The 20,000-nt window shown below is 38.6% G+C and overlaps 1 protein-coding gene across 2 annotated transcripts in view; it reads right to left on the bottom strand.

The window, feature by feature from the left end:
• The window catches only part of LOC135222961 (homeotic protein ultrabithorax-like), a 1,489,261-nt gene that overhangs the window by 1,181,977 nt on the left and 287,284 nt on the right, over positions 1–20,000 (bottom strand). For both annotated transcript variants that reach the window (XM_064261439.1, XM_064261433.1), the window contains one exon: positions 14,394–14,530. The gene's annotated coding sequence lies outside the window, so the exon portion shown is untranslated. The remainder of the gene's footprint in view (positions 1–14,393; positions 14,531–20,000) is intronic.

The raw sequence follows: 20,000 nt of genomic DNA, 5'->3' as shown, positions 1-20,000 counted from the left end.
ACACATACACACACACACACACACAAGTGTGTTCGGTTGTAACACTAAGACGGCTATGCCTTATGCTTCTAAAATTCGTATTACAAGTGTTTCGAGAATACTCTGGCTTATCTTTCGTTGGCACGTGCGTAACACGTAATTTAATAATACACGCATGTGTGCATTTCCATACCGAGCGCACGAATGCGCGCTTACTTTTTACTTCATTTCGGAGAGAGAAATAAATAACGTTAACATATAATTATGTGTTTATAATTGACAATTATTTAGTCTGATTCCCAAGCTTCTAGACAAATTAAACCTAATTAATTGTCCTCGTTCAAGGAAAATTGCACCCCATTATCACAGTGCGGGAGAGGAGATTAATCCGCGTTTCTCCAGTTTAAGGCAAAAGTTAAGAAAATATATGAAATTTTCCAATATATAAAAGTTATGACTGAAATTCAAGATGCCACGAATACTTTGCTGGGCCTAGCTCAACTAGAGACAGGTTGAAGATATCAATCTTACGTCATATTTGCTACCAATTACGAAAATATTCGAATTAATTTATTTCCTACAGTTTAACCAAACAGTTTATCTGTATATATTTCATTTTGCGTAGACGCTTCCCTGAATACAAGAACCCAAAAATCAGTCAACTAAAGACATGCTGAAGCGATTCGTTTTACTTCATATCAGTTACAAATAGCGAAAACATTCTAATTAATTTGTTTATGGCAGTCGAACCAAACAGTCTTCGTCTGAATTTGCATAAATGATTCCCTGAACACAATAAGCAAACCAAGGAAAGGATTAGAATTATCCCACTAGGCAACCGGCGTCCTTTTTCATTCTCCACCTCTTTCCTGCCAGCGACATAAAGTTGGCGAAAAGGTATAATTTACTTCGAATTGCTTATATTTTTGCGCAATACGAAGAACCGGAGTCTCTCTCCCTCTCTTTCTCTCTCTCTCTCTATCCTAGGACATAGGAGGATCCCGTCGTTATTGCAGGATTCGGTTTTTCCTGTACGTGAACCGAAATGGTTTTTAGATTTCGCTGTGGTCTTGCAGAAGTCTTCCCCAAGGATTATGTCGTTAATCCTAAAGAGTATTTACGAATCTCTCTCTCTCTCTCTCTCTCTCTCTCTCTCTCTCTCTCTCTCTCCACACATTTCCGCAGTCACCGAATATTTTTTTTTTAAACCAGGCTTAAAATTGACTTTACAAACTAATGCAAATATTTTCCAACGATTTCAATCCGATTTCAAGTAAAACCACAAAAAAAAAAAAAAAAAATTTTTAAGCTTCTACATATGACAACTTTGTTCATGTTTTGCTGGCATTCACTGAGCCGAGTTTTTACTTTCTGGCACACCTATCTGTATTGAGAATGGCCCCCCGAAATCGGTGCGAGGTGATCTTCCTAATCCTGAAACACCTCCCGGCTCCCATTACCAAATAACTCCTCTCCCCCCCTCCACAAAGGTTGTATGTATGTACGTATGAATATATATATATATATATATATATATATATAATATATATATATATATATATTATATATATATATATATATATATATATACACGGTTTTATCTACTATATGTCATCAAATTGAATTCCTATTTTTCCTAATCTCCACGCCAATGCAAATCTGTATGTGTTACTTAAAAATGTGATACTTAAAAATCTTGTATTGGCTACGTTCCTGAGCCCTACAGTCAAGTAAAAAAAGAGAGAGACTATGCAACGCTCATCTATCATTGGCCTAACCAAGTTATTCCCTGGAGATTCCATAAGTTCCATTAGGTTTTCTGCTTTCATTGGTGTCCTTTATCGGGCTCAAACCCCCACACCCCAGCCCCCCTCCTGCATCAGTATATACCCCTCTCTTCTTTACCACCCTCGTCCGACCTTCATTACAATTACCATTGTTGTTCCCGACCACACAAATCCATATTACGTAAACCATCCGAAAGAGGTTTCCTGTCCTCCGCCACCAGCCATTCCAAAGCTTGCAGCACTTAGGGTACAGCAGCGTCTCCGAATACAGCAGATGCGATAAACTTCAATCTCTTAATCTCCTCCCACTTTCCTACTAACATCCCCCAACCCCCCCCCCCACCCCCTCCCTCCTTCCCTTTTTCCCCCCCAACCCCTAAAAAGCTCTAACCAAGTGTACGCACACCGCCAATTCCCTCCCATCCAGCAGCGCTAAAGACCATCCATAGGCATCGTCTGCTCCTCCTCCTCTTCCGCTTATTCCCGGCCCATAGGCATCGCCTCCTGTTCCACATATTCCCTTATGACGAAAGAGAGGGAGAAGAAGAAGAAGCCACAACGGGGCATTCGGAAGAGAAAAAGGAAAGGTGTCGAGGATTAATATATCCCTTCTTCATCCCTCCCACTTCATCAATAGGTCACACCATCCCATTCCCCCTTTCTGTTTCCGTCCGAGTGGGCAGAGAAGAGGAGAGAGAGAGGAGAGAGAGAGAGAGAGAGAGAGAGAGAGAGAGAGAAGTTACGAAGGAAAGGCGAGAATCCTTATGGTACAGACGGTCCTCTTCTTGTGCCCCATCGACGAAGACGACGAAGAAGACGACAACGAAGGAGACCTCTCGGTTTATATAAACCCTCGTCGGCGGGATGGCGAAAACACTATAAACCTCAAAGCTCCGATGCTTCTAGCCAAATTAAACCCATTGATCGGACGCTCTCAGCTAAATTAAACCTCACAATCCGACGCTGGCGATGGACGCGTTGTTGACTCTCAACAACAAAAACGGATTTAAGAGGCTATAATTCTAATGAGTTGCTTGCCGTGGTCCCCCCTCCAACGCTCGGGCCTTATAACTGGGCTTCTTGTCCTTGCAATGCCTAGTCTCCTTGCTGCCCCAGTCGGGGTGTTACATTTGAGCAGACATGTGTTACTCTTTGCATGTAGGTATATGTAAAAACCATAAAATACACGAAAAATACATCTGCAAATACACTGCATGTGTAACTGTCTGCATGTAGGTATCTTTGCCAAAAAGCAAAAAAAAAATTCGAACGTATACAAATAAAATATCTGCTATATATTGCATGTGTAGATGTCTACATGTGGGTATATTGAAAACCGTAACGTACACAAAAATTACATCTGCAAATACATTGCATGTGTAACTGTCTGCATGTAGGTACATGTAAAAAAAATCTAATGTATACAAATAACACGCCTGCAATATATTTCATGTGTAGATGTCTAATCGTAGGTATATTGAAAACCATCACATATACAATAATACACCTGCAAATACATTGTATGTGTAACTGTCTGAGCGCAGGTACATGTAAGAACCCTAATGTACACAAAACATCTGCAGAAACATGTGTAAGTGCGCGCGAGTAAATATGATAGTGAATATTAACCAAATCAATCAACAGCAGAGCAAACATAAGCCAATCAATGTGGACATTCAGTAAGCGAACTCGAGGGCAAAAACGATCGGCCATAATTCATTCTGTCTATATTTAGTTCATTTCAAGGGTAACGAGGTTTCAATGTCACGCGCCTGTCGGTTTTCGAGAACCGAGAGCGATGACAGTTCCTTTTCCACCAACTGCAAATACCGACTTCATCAGACATCTCAATAGATAATGATGTATTTGCTTGTTAAAGGAATCTAGGGATCATTTACGAATTAAGGAAAAATAGAACTAACAAGACAGATAATTCCACGACATACCAAATGTCAGATGAATTTGAAATTTTATGTTTACACGTGCTAGAAAGATAACACTTCTATCTAACGCTACTTGGAATTCGAAATGTAAGTCAGATGATTGGGAATTTCGTAAACCCAAGCACTATTTTTAATATGTGAACCTTGCTTCTCTCTCTCTCTCTCTCTCTCTCTCTCTCTCTCTCTCTCACTCACAGACACACACACACACACATATATATATATGTGTGTGTGTGTGTATGTGTGTGTCTGTGTGTGTGTCTGTGTTTCCGTAACTGACACAATGGCCAAGGACACTTGTCCTTGTAAATCCAAAAACTATGGACAAGAACTGAAATGAGAGAGAGAGAGAGAGAGAGAGGTACGATAATGAGTCACATGTTAGTTGGGAGTTTATAAGGGTATTCGTGCATACGTCTGAACATGGGATTTCACTGTCTCAAAAATCTTATTAAGGCTAGTGGGAGCACAGCTGACTCCCTCCTCCTCCTCCTCTCCTCCTCCTCCTCTTCCTTCTTCTTCTTCTTCTTCTTCTTCTTGGGGCCACAGACAACAATAATCAAAATATCGATGGCAAGAGACATTCCTGAGATAAGCAGGTTAACATAGGCACTGAGGAATGGGCTTATAGACAGTAAAAGGGGAACGGGTGAGAGTGAGATAAAGGAGAGAATAACTAGGGAAGGAAAACAATGCCGATGATGAAGAGGGATATAAGGAAGCCAACGGATGATGATGATGATGATGATGACGATGCTGGTGATGTTTGCGCGACTTGAACACACACACACACACACACACACACACATATATATATATATATATATATATATATATATATATATATATATATATATATATATTATATATAGAGAGAGAGAGAGAGAGAGAGAGAGAGAGAGGAGAGAGAGAGAGAGAGAGAGAGAGAGTCATGTATGAAACCGTCTGCTTGCACAAGCACCAGTCCAAAAATCTATTCGTTACTCTCTCGGAAGTTTATGTACATGTATATATATATATATGATATATGTATGTATATATATATATATATATATATATATATATATATATATAATATACTATATATATATACATATATATAGTAAAATAAGTTAAGTCGCAAAAGGTTTTAAAAAGCCTCTCGCACAAACTTTCAAATTCGTTCTTTGGAAGCACCCCCTTCAATTCGACAATTAAAGGGGGAATTATCCCTATAACAAACGGTTATTCCGCCATCGGAAGATTAAGGCACCAAAACCCCCTCCCCCTGAATGCAACAATTTCTCCCTTTTCAAGAATCGCACTTAAACCTATACACTCACCTCAGGGACCTCTCTCTCTCTCTCTCTCTCTCTCTCTCTCTGCCAACCCTGTTACCAAAATGGCGTTTTCCCTTTCCTTCTAGCAATAGTCTCCATAATTGCAATCCCGCAGGTAATTTATGGCCGTGATATTTTGCAATGGGTTCAAAATGGCTGCCGTTCGCTGCAATATTGTTTGGGGTTATTTCTTTGTTCGCCATCAAGCATATTTCTTGATTTGTCATCCTCCTCAAAAGGCTAAGGATGAAGGAAAGGAGGTGAGGGGAATAGCGGGAGGGGGAGGGGGAGGAGGGAGGGGGAGTGAGGTGTGGGATGGGGTAGGAGACGCAACAGACAGATCGACGTCTCCAAATTAAAAAAAGGACGCATGGAGTAGGTGGGTGAAGTGGGGTACTGTGTCACATTTTTTTGGGACATCGGGGGACATCATAAGAGACTACAGTGGACATCAGGAGACTTCACGGAACATTAAGGGACATCACAGGACATCATATGACATCAGGGGATTTGATAAGCCACCAAGGGAGTTCATAAATATCATGTGACATCAGGAGACATAAGGGGACATCGTGTGATACCAGGGGATTACTGGACATGATGGGACATCACGTGACATCAAGGAACATCAAGGGACACCACAGGACATCATTGAACTCCATAAGACATCAAGGGACTTCATAAAACATCATGAGACATCAGGGAACATCATGTGATACCTGGGGATTACTTGACATGATGGGACATCACGTGACATCACAGGACATCATATGACACCAGTGGACACCATAAGACATCAAGGCACTTCATAAAACATCATGTGACGCCAAGGGAAATCAGACATCACAGGACATCATATGACACCAGGGGACACCATAAGACATCAAGGGACTTCATTAAGCATCATGTGACATCAAGGGACATCAAGAGACATCAAGGGACGGCAGGAAAGATTTCGGTGCTCCATCGGGTGCTTCACAGGAACTTTCCATCACGTTCACCGGCCTTGCCTAGACTTCTTATATTGACTAGCAGCGAGCAGTGAAGAAGTCACACACACACACACACACACACACACACACACACACACGCACACACACACACACACACACACACACACACATATTTCCTCACAGTCTAACTCGCCGCCTAGGCCATTTATCGCATAATTCGATTTAATGGCGGCGTCGCCGACGATAAATGCACACAGCCATGATGGCGCCGATGGCCCATTAAATTGCACCTTGCACAATTATAGTTTTTCGCAATGCTCACGAAATAAGAGTATATGTAATTCTACAACAACAATTCACGACGATTGAAAATGGATCTCCTCGTCCCATCTGGAACGAATTTTCCCAATCAGCAGGAGACCAGAGGTCAACAGAAATGATCTGAACGATTCGACGTTTTCCCGTCTCGGATAAAAGGAAGGAGAGATAATGTATTCCCGTCTACGATAAAAGGAAGGGGAGATAATGCAAAGATGAATAAAATTACTAAAAAAAAAATAAATAAATAATTTTTTGAAGCACAGAAATTCGGAGAGAGGGGGGGGGGGGGGGGGATGGGGGGGGGGGGGGGGGGGGGGGGGAGGAGGAATATCGGAGCTTAAGAACATCAGCGAACAGCCGCGAATACCATCCATTCAATATGCTTCATATGACATCGCTCGCACAGTCCTCCATCCCGTCTACCCCCTCCTGCCTTCTACACTCCCCCTTTACCCAACCCCATCCCTTCTCTCTCTCTCTCTCTCTCTCTCTCTCTCTCTCTCTCTCAGATAATTCTACAGCTAAGCCTACAACCTTCCCTCTTATTGGAGCCCAGATATTGCCACTACGGATGGCGGGGGGGCTTGATCGATGCGGACATATAATGTCCCTGATCAGGGCCATGATTTTTGTTATACCAGGAGCACCAGCACCAGCAGCAGTTGCGTGAAAGCTAGCTAGCTAACAGCAGCACCATCATCACCAGCACCAAGAACTCTATAGTCCCTCTTAGCTGCTCCTCCTCAGACGATTATTACAATTATTACAATATTTCTCCCTCCATTTTCTCCTTCCTTCCCTATTTTTCTAGCCATAGTTCCTGCCGGGTGTTATTAGGGCAGTCATCTTGAAGTTGCTCAATTAATAGTTTCGCAAGTTAGGTTGTATGTAATTTCTCCTTGGTCTCTCTCTATCAAGGTGATTCACATTTTTCAATCGGAACGAGACAGTAAATTCAAAATACCCAGGTCCGCGTCAGTCAATAATCCCCCTAGATAGAAATCCTTGTCATTACTAATCCTTCCGTGAAGAAATCCGTGTCAGCAATAATCCTTGGGGGATTTTAGGAGACAGAAGGGATGAAAATGCGACTCGATTCATGCGAAATTGCCCAAATGCCGGACGCTGTAGCCCTTAAGTCATTCGGGGCCCTTAAAAAATTGAAAAATGAAAAGAAAATGGCAGAGGAGCCAATTGTAAATTAAATCGACAACAAACGCCCCGGGCATTGGCGAGTGACTCGGTGAGCCGAGATCGTTGGGTTCTAAACCCTCCAGCGCCAGCAACGGGCCTGGGCAGTAGTCGCATCTGTCATTATCATTAAACGTGCTGTTTCGTGGTGTTTCGATCTCCCCCTTCTCCCCTCCCCCTCCCGGACTTATTGCACAGAACTACATCTGTTCCTGTTTTTACTGATAACCGTAATTACTTTCGAACTACGAGACCACAAGTCAATATTACACTATTTCAATTTATTCCAATCCATCCATCACCTCCTCCACCTCCGCCTCTTCCTCCTCCTCCTCCTACTCCTCATCCCCCTCCTCCTGAGCCCTTCCTCCCATTATCCCAGCTTCTTCGACATCCCTCCTCCTCCACCACCATCACATCACGCTCCACTTTTTTCCTCTCTCTCTCTCTCTCTCTCTCTCTCTCTCTCTCTTTTTCCTGGAAAAGTGGCAGAACGAAAAAGAGAGAGAGGGGGGGGGGAGGCCATTAACGTAGGGGTGGGCGTCGTCTTTGTCGTAGAAGTAGAAGTAGTAGTAGAAGTAGTAGCAGCAGTAGCAGTAGCAGAAGCAGCAGCAGCAGCAGGAGTAAAGTAGGAGGGGCGGCAGCGATTTACATGTTCTAATATCCACAAATCCCGCCGAAGGAAGTATCAGGTTCTCGCGTTCATCCCGAGTCTCAGCCGAGGATTATGAAGGTGGGGCACCTCGGCTACACAACGACGGTTAGTTAAGACTCCCCCATAAATAAACCACTACAGCTTTGGCGCTCCGTCGGTAGCTTCTTAACCCGAGAATACTGTGACGCATTAGGAAGGAAGGGGAGTGGAAGGTGGGGCGGGGGGCGGGGGGAGGGGAGGGGGGGGGGAGGAGATGAAAGAGAAGAGGCGTAGGGAAAAACTGAAGGAGGGAAAAAGGAGATGGAAGACTATGGGAAGTAAACAGGAGGGGTCAGTGAAGAGAATCAAGAGGGGGTCCTATATGGGAAAGATTTGAAGCGCCGGGAATTTTATGTAAAAAAAAGAAAAAAAAAACACACACACACAAACACAAGATTGTGTACGACTAAATATATGATGATAATAAAAACTGACTGTGGTAATATTTACACAGTTTGTGTACACCGTTTGTCTGTACTTATTAGATGCAGTACATATATTTTCACTCGAAGGTCTGACAGTTCGTTGGCACCCGTAGCACCCACCATCTTCTGTTATGAGTTATTAGGCTTCACCATAAAGATTACTTTTTTTTATTTATTTCTACTGATATCAATATTATTCTGTCATCTTTATTTACCATTAGACCTTCATAGTTCCTCTTGACATCAATATAAATGACCTGTGCCCTTGGTTAATGTAATGGACCGATTTTATACCAAATTTTAAGAAATGTTTGCATTAAATAATGATTTTCCTACAAGACTAATAACTAAGTTCTTTCTTACTATTCTGTAACTTACATTACTCTTCTCCTGACATTAGCAATTAGTTTAAAAAAAAACTGATAGAAAGGGCGTTTATTTTTATCCAGTCAAATTCATAAACATTATTAAGATGTAAGTTTTGTTGCAAATGCAATTGCTGAGGTGGTCGCAATGTTTTCGATATGCGACTGTTTTTTCAAAGTTAGATTTTTGAGGGAAAATGCCCTTTCATTAGGGTAATGACAGGTGAGTTTTTGCTGTTTGTATTACTAAATATTATTAACATATTAAAAGAAAAAAAAACTGATTCGACTTAGAGCAGCATTTTTTTTCTTAAGTTTACTAATAAACAAATCACCAATTTTCTTACTTCTTAAATCGATGTTTTCTATTGTTTTCCTCTAATCCCCGAATTCAAAATGCTCTCACCATCGATGAAAAGTCATTCGTAATTTTTCATACATTTAAAACTGTCTTTCAACTTTCACTTCTCTCCCAACATCAAGAACGGAACTTCTTGTAATTCAGTTAAGCTACTTTTACAGTATCGAGGTCCACCTGCGACCTTCCGATCATATGACCCCTTCCTACGTGAGGTTTCTGGTTTCACGAGCCTGCATCTGGAGGAAATACTATACCTATTTTCCTAATATACTGTCAGGTGCGCGTACGGCAGTTATTATATTTTTATTAATTAATTGATTAATTATACCATATATATACCTAAAACTCTCTACACACCCACACGACTAAAAAAAAGGACCCAGGTTATGAGAGAGAGAAGGTAAAAAAGAAAGAAGGAATACAAGATACTAGGCAATTGACTATAGTGGGATGGAGGCTTCTTGGTGGAATTGGTACGCCCCGGTAGCGTTGTGGAGGGGGAGGGAGGGAGGGAGGAAGGAAGGGGGGGGGGGGCTATAAGGGCTAGGTGAGCAGAAGGCCTGGTGGGGGCTCTGGTTTAAATCGCCATTTTTAATGGGTTTTTGGATAGATTTAACGGCCGGGCGTGATTGTTTCAAAACAGGAGTTTTATTCTAAACGGAACATTTCAAAATTTGCGAGCGCACTTGAAAGCATTTCAGAACATCGTAAAGATGTCGGCTGAAGCCTCCTTCTCCTGTTTATTTCCCCGCCGTAGCATCTGTCATTAAGAGAGAGAGAGAGAGAGAGAGAGAGAGAGAGAGAGAGAGAGAGAGAGAGCAGGCTCTTGCAACTTTCCAACCCGGCCGGCGTAAATCAGTCAGCGCGAACTGAATATAACGCCGAAAAGCGGGGGGAGGGGGGAGGGGGTGAGCTTGAAGGGGGGGCATAAAACGCTTCCGAAAGCGACTCCTAAATATAGCTATTGACTTGTTCATCGCCGCAGCGATGGGAGTCTAACCATTTGGAGTTGAATTCTCATTAAGGACCATCGATTATTAGGTAGCATTAAGTCGAGATGCGCGAAGTAATTGTTTGAGCGGTGGTAATTCAGGTCTCCGAATCGCTTCTGGGGCGCTAAGGAGAACCTGAGAAGCTGTGTAAGTCTGCTTCCCTCAACCTTATTGCCGGGCGCAGTTATGAGGGGGGAGGTGGAGGAGGAGGAGGAAGAGGATGGGGAGATGGGAGGGGATAGGAATGGAAAGACGGAAGGATGAGAGAGTAAATAAATGGGAAGGGCTGAGGATGCAGATAAGATTGGAAAAACAAGAAATAACAGCAAACGAATATGAAAGATTAAAGTGTATAATTTAAAAAAAAATAACGAGAACTTCAATATGTTTCTTAATGTATTAAACAAGTATCAACAGCCTATGAATAAAAAAAATAAGGAAGGAGAAGAGAGTAAATAAATGGCGAAATTAGAAGGAATGAGGATGCAGACAAGACTGCAAAAAAAAAAAGGAAAAAAGGAAAAAAAGGAAAAAAGTAAGAAACGAACAGAAAAATGAATCAAAGTGTAACTCAAAATAACCAAAACTTCAACACTTACATAGAAAAATAATTTAGTTGTGTTATTAAAAAACAGGAACTTTAACATGTACCCAGGAAAAAATTTGAAATTTTTATTTCAAAAAATACGAAATTCAATATGTAAATTTTAAAAAATGTGTTTAATTAAAAAAACAAGAACTTCAACTTTGTGCCTAGCTAAAAAATACACTGAAATGTATATAAAAAAAACTTCAATATGTCTGAATGAACTATAACACCTCTTGACTAAAAACCTGAAATATGAATGGCCCGAGAATGCAAAGCAAGGCACCGCTTGATTTAGTAGAGCAGTAAAAATAAACAGCATGAACGGTGCGACGCCCCTACCGTACAATGGCACCATACAATGGCAATGTTCCGCCAACACTATGCTTATTCCTTAGTCATCAATCACTTTGACACGACAGGGCACATCGCAGATGGCTCTTGTTAAAAGGAACTTTTCTTCGTTTGAGATTTTCTGTTTCTCGTCTGTCATCATCAGATGGTAATTTGGAGGAATGTGATAAATTTGGGCGTTTGTCTTCGGTGTGAATATTATTCCCACTGAATGAGAGAGAGAGAGAGAGAGAGAGAGAGAGAGAGAGAGAGAGAGAGAGAGAGAGACTGCTAGTAAGCACAACATAACAAAATCGGCTTTGTCTTGCACACATAAACCATAATCCATGTTTTTATGATAAATGAGAGAAAGAGAGAGAGAGAGAGAGAGAGAGAGAGAGAGAGAGAGAGAGGGAGAGAGAGACGAGCGAGAGAGATGACGAGAGAGGCGGGAGAGGAGGAGAGGACTGTAATAAGTACACAATACAAAATTAAGAGAGAGACTGTGCATGAGTACACAACGCAAAATAGAGAGAGAGAGAGAGAGAGAGAGAGAGAGAGAGAGAGAGAGAGAGAGAGAGAGAGCTAATAAGTACAGCATTACAAAATCGACTTTGCCCTGAATACCTCGAATTAAATCCACATCATAAAACCGCTGAACCACTTAAGCACAGGCCATATCTCTTACCTCATTCACTTAGACCTTTATCTATGTGTAACTGTGCCACTTACTATTCCAGGGCAATGAACTGTTTTATTCATATCCCCGTCATGTTATTCCTTTCGCTTACCTTCGTTCTATTTCTGCTATCCCTCTTCGACTGTGTAATAATAATAATAATAATAATAATAATAATAATAATAATAATAATAATAATAATAATAATAATGATTAACTTTCGAAAATCTGTACTATCACACCTTTTCGCACAGTATAGCTTTCAGCATTCATTTTTAATATATTTGTATAGTTACATACTGAGGATTTGTTTATCCATTCATGATTAATACTACTACTTCGAGTAACAACAACAACAACAATAATAATAATAATACAAATAATAATAATAATAATAATAATAATAATAATAATAATAATAATAATAATAATAATTTCTGAAATACCAATAAAAACGAACGATGGCTAGTCGAATAAAGAGCTATACTTCAATCATACATTAGTAATTTGCTTTCATATCAATCTCAGCTAATATCTTATATTGAAGTACCTTTTCTATATAAAACTCTGAATTCTCCGCAAAGAAGAAGAACTTATTTCTACCTTGTCACTTCAAACTGAAACTTACTTCTGAAATGTTTCTAGTCTACTCTTCACTTTTGTGTTCAATTGTTGTGCATCAAAGAGCATTAAGAAGCTACTAGAACTACAATATGCAGTCGCCAGCAAGTGTCTAAGAACTAAGCCAAGGCTACAAAAGTGAAAAAATTAAGTTAAAATATTTTTGTTTATAAACAACTACTTTATCAAGAAGCTATATTGGCAAACAAGATAGGTATAAAATATGAACCACTTTCTCATAGAACTGATTTCTCAGCGAGATTATGTTGCAGTTCAGTAATTAATATCATTTCACACCGCATCAAATTACAATTCATCCCGAAGGGGAAAGGTCGCCTTTCTTTCCCTTTAAAGATACTTTCCCATCTCTTTACAAGGCGCTCATTCCTAAGTATATAAATAAGAAAAATAAAAAATATAACTGTAATCTGTCTCCATCAACCCAAACTATTTTCCTTCCCTTAACCTCTTTAATCTGCAAAATCATTCATTTTCTCGCATTTGTGAATGTTTTAGTCTTTCATTCACTAAATCACTAACATTTACCAGTTACGAAGAATGTCTAGACTTCTGTTGTCCTTCTCCTTAGTCCCCTTGGGCTACTTAATTACAAAAGTTGAAAATGACTTACAAATACTCGATACCTTCGACCATAATAAAATGGGAATTATTTACATAGTTGCACGTATATATATATATATATATATATATATAATACATATATATATATATATATATATATATTATATATATATATATATATAATATATATATATATGGGGATGTAATCCACAATGATGTAAAATCCTTCTGTAGTTAGAATATATATTTCTTGTACAGGAACTTGCAGCTTTCGACCACGGCTGATGGTCAAAAGCTAAATGTTCCTGTACAAGAAATATATACTATTCTTAAACTACAGAAGGATTTAACATCAATGTGGATTGTATCCCCATATATATATATATATGTGTGTGTGTGTGTGTGTGTGTGTGTGTGTGTGTGTGTGTGAAATAAGCAAGGTTGTTAGTATTCCACTACGGAAGGCATACGCATGTTCACATGCGTAAATAACAATAAGGGAGGGGGTGGGGTTAACTGCCATGCATAACTATGCAAATGTATGCGGGTATGTTTTAAGACCGAGAAATGTAAATGATGACCGCAACGAAGATGAAGGCAAAACAGGAAATAAATAAACAGGATGACTAGTCGTTCACGCACTTCCAACCGAGCAATAAACGCACCCGTGAAAGACTGTTGATGTAAACAAATAAACTTTAGCTGGTATTTATAGAACCTGTCTATAGTCCCACTCATGCGGAGAATCCGGTCCGTGTGCGGTCCCCCAGGACATTGTGGACCCGCGTATATGGGACGACTAAACAAACCAGCATGAGATACAAGAGTCCTAATTATGCAGCCTGAGGAGTGGTCGCTACATGGGGTTAATGGGTGTGCATTTTATTTTGTCTGGGACTGACCGTAGTAAATCATAGAAATGCGTCTATTGAATAGACGACAATCTACAGAGGCTCTTGAGTACAGTTTGAATAATTTAGCATTGAAAGCATCTCGTTGTCATAAGCATCACTAAAATGCTTCTAACCTTAAAAAGATTCATGCACAATAATCATGAGAAACTTTTGGAGGTCAAAATGCAATTGACATTGAGAGAGAGAGAGAGAGAGAGAGAGGAGACCCCAGCTCTGTGACATATCAAGAATGAGACAGGGGGGGAGAGAGAGCCCATCTTAGTGACATCAAGAATCAGAGAGAGAGAGAGAGAGAGAGAGAGAGAGAGAGAGAGAAAGGAAGGAAGACGAATTGCCATTCGTACTTACCTTACAGTGCCGGCCGGGAGAGTGGGCGGAGGGCGGGCGGGGTGGGCGGGTTGGCTGGCTGGCTTAGCTGGCTGGCGGGCTGGGGCGGTTACAAGAGCGCGCACGCACAAACTAACATACACACATATACACCTCTCCTGTAACAAGGAAGAGAGAGAGAGAGAGACACATTATCATTATGGCAACGGCGCCCCGACGCTCTTTCGCCATAGATTTTTCTGCCATTTACCTGGGGTCTTTTATTCAAGCCCCTAATAGCCTCGCAGCTCGTTAAAAAGAACAGCCGTTGCATTATTCACTGGGGTTATTGAGGGCCATTTGGTATTCAGGCACAGTGAGGGAAGGAGAAGAAGAAGAGGGAGAACAAGAAGAAGAAGAATAAGAAGAAGAAGAAGAAGCCATAAGAGTATATTATATTCCAGGACAGACGAGTTACGGCGGGACCATCATCAGTCAGGTGGTATAAGTCATTAAGGACGGTCGAATATCAATTACTTTGCAAGTCTGGATCGGCTGTGTCCTTCTGTCTGCCATTTTAAAGCCAGCTCCGGCACTGAACACTCAGAAGAACTAACCTCACTTATGATAGCTATATATATATATATATATATATATATATTATATATATATATATATATATATATATATACTACTATATTATAGATATAGCTAAATATATTATAGAAATATTCATACATAAAATTATAAATAAATAAACAAATTATATATATATAATACTATATATATATATATATATATATATGTATATACATATATATATTTTTTTTTTGGGAGAGAGAGAGAGAGAGAGAGAGAGAGGAGAGAGAGAGAGAGAGAGAGAGGGCTGTCATGAGATCGTCACACAAGAACTTATTTGCATTCTCATCCTTTCATCGCTTATTATAAGCATAACTCGTTGCAGCCCGGGTCAAAACGAAGCCTATTTAGTAAACAAGAAGAAACGGCTGAGCACCATCGCTCACTCGCAGCCTACAAATCAACAACAACAACTTTGCGCATAAATAAGTATAAGCTGCGAAGAATTTCTTTTCCCCTTCGGTTATCAAACACGAACGTAAGCATAATTATTTCTCGCTCGCGCGCAGACGCAGGGAATGACATAGAGGCATTGTCAGCGCATCCTCGGCAGGTGATAAATCCGGCGGGGAAAAACATCTGCCGTAAAGTAACAGACACGAAATTTGAGGCGCACTTAAAATGAAAACAAGGGAGGTTTGCGGACACCTTGAGAGGAACGGCATGCCGAAGGAGAATGAGGCGGCGAGGAGAGGAGAATGCCCCATACCCATTCATCATAGGCGAGACTATACTTGTGGGAGATGATGGCAAAGCCGCCTTGCTTGAAAAACAAGGGGGTTAACATTAGCGTTGAGCCCTGAATGCATGTCCTCGCTGTTTGGACAGAGATCACTCGCGTAAACAGAGTGTAATCGTAGATACAGAAGCCACTGAACATCATCGCTGCAACAACAGTACTACCCTTTCATTACGACGCTTAAATCAACAAACACACTGTCGACGCATGCGCGTCTTTCCTTCGTCGGCTGATCCTCTAAAGCAAACAATGACCTAAGCTCCCTTAAACCAACAATTATTATTATCTCGCACTTGCAAAATCCATCAAGTCGACGTTCGCTTAACAGACTTTCATCTTTGCTTCAATGACCAACGACGCAGACACGAAAAATAAATCTTTGTAAATTTTTGTACGAAAATTAAAGATATATATATATATATATATATATATATATATATATAAATATATATATTATTATATATTATTCTGTCACCAAATTAGTAATAACATTAACAACTAAGTAAAACCTTTTCTCAGTGAGATTAACGACAAATGTAAGTCAACACAGGCTATAGAAAATCCATACCGAAGGAGATTTTGTTACAAAATTAGTAATAGTTGATAGTAGCTAAGCAAAATCCATTCTCAGTGAGGTTTATGCATGTAGTTTGTATATTCACACAAAGGCACCAACACCTGCAGTAAATGATACAGGTCATATTATAAACACAAAGGATCTACTTGACAGACATTTCATACGAAACAGTAAGAATTACGATCTAAAAAAAAAAGGAAAAATAACCGCAAAACTTATAAACGAATTCAATGTTAAAAAATAATATAAAATACAAAACAGAACTTCAAACACTCTTAAACGAATTCAATGTGAATTAACAATATACATAAAAAAACACGCAAAATAGAATTTAAAACCTCGTACCAGCGCTGACAGATGAGTAATAAATGCATGGAAGGGATTACTTCATTAGCATCAATATAAGCGAAGGTGGATTATTGACGTACGGGCAAATAAATAAACAAACGCATAATTCTTAAATATCGTCATGCAATGGAAGGATGAAGAAATCTTAAAATATGGGAGAAAAAAAAAAATCATGCTTTCAAGTAAATACCTGAATAGTGTGTTTGTCATAAACTTATGAGTAACGTAAAAGTAAAAAAAATAAAAATAAATTGTTATAAGTAGCAGAGGTTTTTATTTATTCATTCTGGAGACGTGTTTTAAAGTTATGAGTAAAAAATTAAAAATATAATTATTTTAAAATTATAAACACGCTCGCATATTAACATTCACGAATGCATTCAAAATGTTATTTTTATTTATTTACATTGAATGTGTCATAAAATTATGAATAATAAAAAAATAACTTGTTTTAAAATCTTACACACACTTGCGCATATATCTATATGAATGCATACGAAATCTGCTTATCTTGTTTAGTCATTTTTAATACGTGTCATAAAATTATGAATAATGAAAAAATATATATATGTATAACTTGTCGTACATATGTTCGCAAAAGCATAAGAAAGCTGTTCCTTCTCTTTTTATTATTCAGTCATTTGAGGTGGTGGACAAACCCAGACAAAGTAATAGTCCTGGAGATGGCCTGCGACATTACCTCCAGTATAATAAAGTTTAAACCCCTTCCCCCTGCTCAAAACTAATTAAAACAACCAACCCTGGACGCTGTCTTATTGATTCCGAGTTGTTGTTGCTTTTTTTTTCTTTAACAAAGGCTCACACTGGACACGACACCGAAACAGAATTCATTCTGTCTATTTCATGTTTTTTTCTTATTCAAGTACAATTAAGATCATGAGTTTACCTGAATCTCTCTCTCTCTCTCTCTCTCTCTCTCTCTCTCTCTCTCATATGTACTGTTTTTCCTGGTTTTTATTAATTAAAGTAGTATCAAGAATCCAGAACATTATTTTAGCTGAATATGGCTATTTTCTCTCTCTCTACTATATGAACTTCATTCATTAAGTGCACTATTCTGTGTTTTCCCTGGTTTTTATTTATTATAGTAGTATCAAGAACATGATTTTACCTGAATATGTCTCTCTCTCTCTCTCTCTCTCTCTCTCTCTCTCTCTCTCTCTCTCTCTCTCTCTCTCTCTCTCTTCGAAGGAATCTTCATCCAGGGAGTAAGTGTAATTTTTGTGTGTATGTAATTAGAGCAATTTCAATCCATTAGACTTACGGTGGGAGTCCAGTGTACTTTATTGCTTTACAAACAAATATATACTAAAGAAGCGGGGATAGTAGTAATAAAAACACATATAAAACCACAAATAATGCAGTAATGATTTAAGCGTTAGATCAATATTGCACAATAAATGCAAATGCTGTCTGTGTGAAGAACAGAAAGATCAATATAAAAGGTATAAACGTACATAACCACTGCAAGAAAATTCGGACGAGAAGAGGACACCAAAAACAAAATGTCCATGATGGGAAAAGGAGAGGAGAGATCAAGAACACTCACCTTTCCTTTTTTCCTTCTTTCTTTCTTTTAATCTGAACTTAAACGATGTATGAATTCTCTTCAAATTACAATCATAACTAACGGAGGGGGACGGAACATAAATTGCCACCAGTGATCATATATTTCTCTAGCAAAAACCCCCTCGTGCACGGTGAACAACATAAAATCATTAATTCCCCCGCCATTTAATCATTGCGCTTATTCTTTACAATCAATCGTGATTTGTTTTTCATTATTCACCTTAAAAAAAAATAACAATAATGAAATAAAAAAAATAAGACTGAACAAAATCATGCAGTACCCAAAGTGATGGTTTGATGCTGAAGTCACTCATATATACAAGTTAGTTTTTGAATGCCCTGAATGTCCTCTGATGTCATTCCGAACAACAGTGGGTTTAATGACGCGAATATCTACAAGTTCATCTCAATCTGAACACTGTATGCAATCATAATCAAATGATCAATATGTAAGACCAAAACAACACAATGAATGCAGAAGTATAAATTGATATAAGAAAAAAATGTTCGTAACGGCTAAAATGAACGTGAAGGAGAGAAGTAATGGAAAAAAAAGCTTATATAAAAGAGGATGAGATTTGATTGAGAGAGAGATGAGAGAGTTTTAGGAGAGAGCGAGAGAGACGAGAGGAGAGAGAGTTAGAGATTTTTTTTGATTGAAAAACTATTTTGAAATGAAAAAATTTTGAAAAATAAAAAGGTAATAAATGAGTAGATAGAGAGAAGGAGGAAAGACATAATGAGGATAATATAAAGAGAGAGAGAGAGAGAGAGAGAGAGAGAGAGAGAGAGAGAGAGAGAGAGAGAGAGAGCAATTAAGGCAAATTACTCTACGCAAAAGCGGCTGCAATTGCAGCAGTCAGCAAGCAGAAAAATGAGTTGCAAGAGCAATAATCAGAAAATGCGATTCACAACATATTTGTTGCTCGCTAATGAGAGCGATGCGTCTGTTCCGATATTCGCGAAATTATAATATTAAAATTAAGAAGAAAATGGAAGTGGATACACTTATTTGCAAGTAACTGATCAGTATGTTTATTACGTTTATGGTTAGAAATGTTTCTCTATAAAAAAGCAGAAAACAATAAATATACGTATATATATATATATATATATATATATATATATATATATATATATATGTATATATATATAGTATATATGTATGTTTATGATATATATTTGTGTAAATGTATATATAGTTATATATATATATATATATATATATATATATTATATATATATATATTAATTATATATAGTCAAAATATTATTGGTGAGTATACATATATCAAACATTTACAATAAAAATCGAAAATGTATAAAATCACTAATATTAATAACTTCAAGGAGAAGCTGGACGAGTCCACATTCCCTTTGAACCGTTAATATCAATGTTTTTATAAATTTTCGATGTATACTCTAAATATATCATTCCTTTATAATATATATATATCATTCCTTTATAAACCACAACATGCATATTATCAAGGTATTCGAGAGCAATAATAAAATGGAAAGACATCTTGAAGGATATGGTGAAGAAAAATAATATCAAGAGAGTATACGAATTTTCAAATGGGTGTTACATCTGAAATTACAGATGGCGAGAGTAAATATGAGAGAGAGAGAGAGAGAGAGAGATGCTTTTGTCATGCTGCAAAAGAAGTGCTTTTTTTTAATATTATAACGGATTTCGTAAGGTTGTTGGTATTGGCATAATAAAATCCAAATTAAATTAATTCCCTCCCAATAC

Source organism: Macrobrachium nipponense, chromosome 8 (assembly GCF_015104395.2).
Source record: "Macrobrachium nipponense isolate FS-2020 chromosome 8, ASM1510439v2, whole genome shotgun sequence".
NCBI classification, from domain to species: domain Eukaryota; kingdom Metazoa; phylum Arthropoda; class Malacostraca; order Decapoda; family Palaemonidae; genus Macrobrachium; species Macrobrachium nipponense.
Note: the sequence above shows the minus strand (reverse complement) of the source record. Positions and strands in the feature narration are given on the sequence as shown.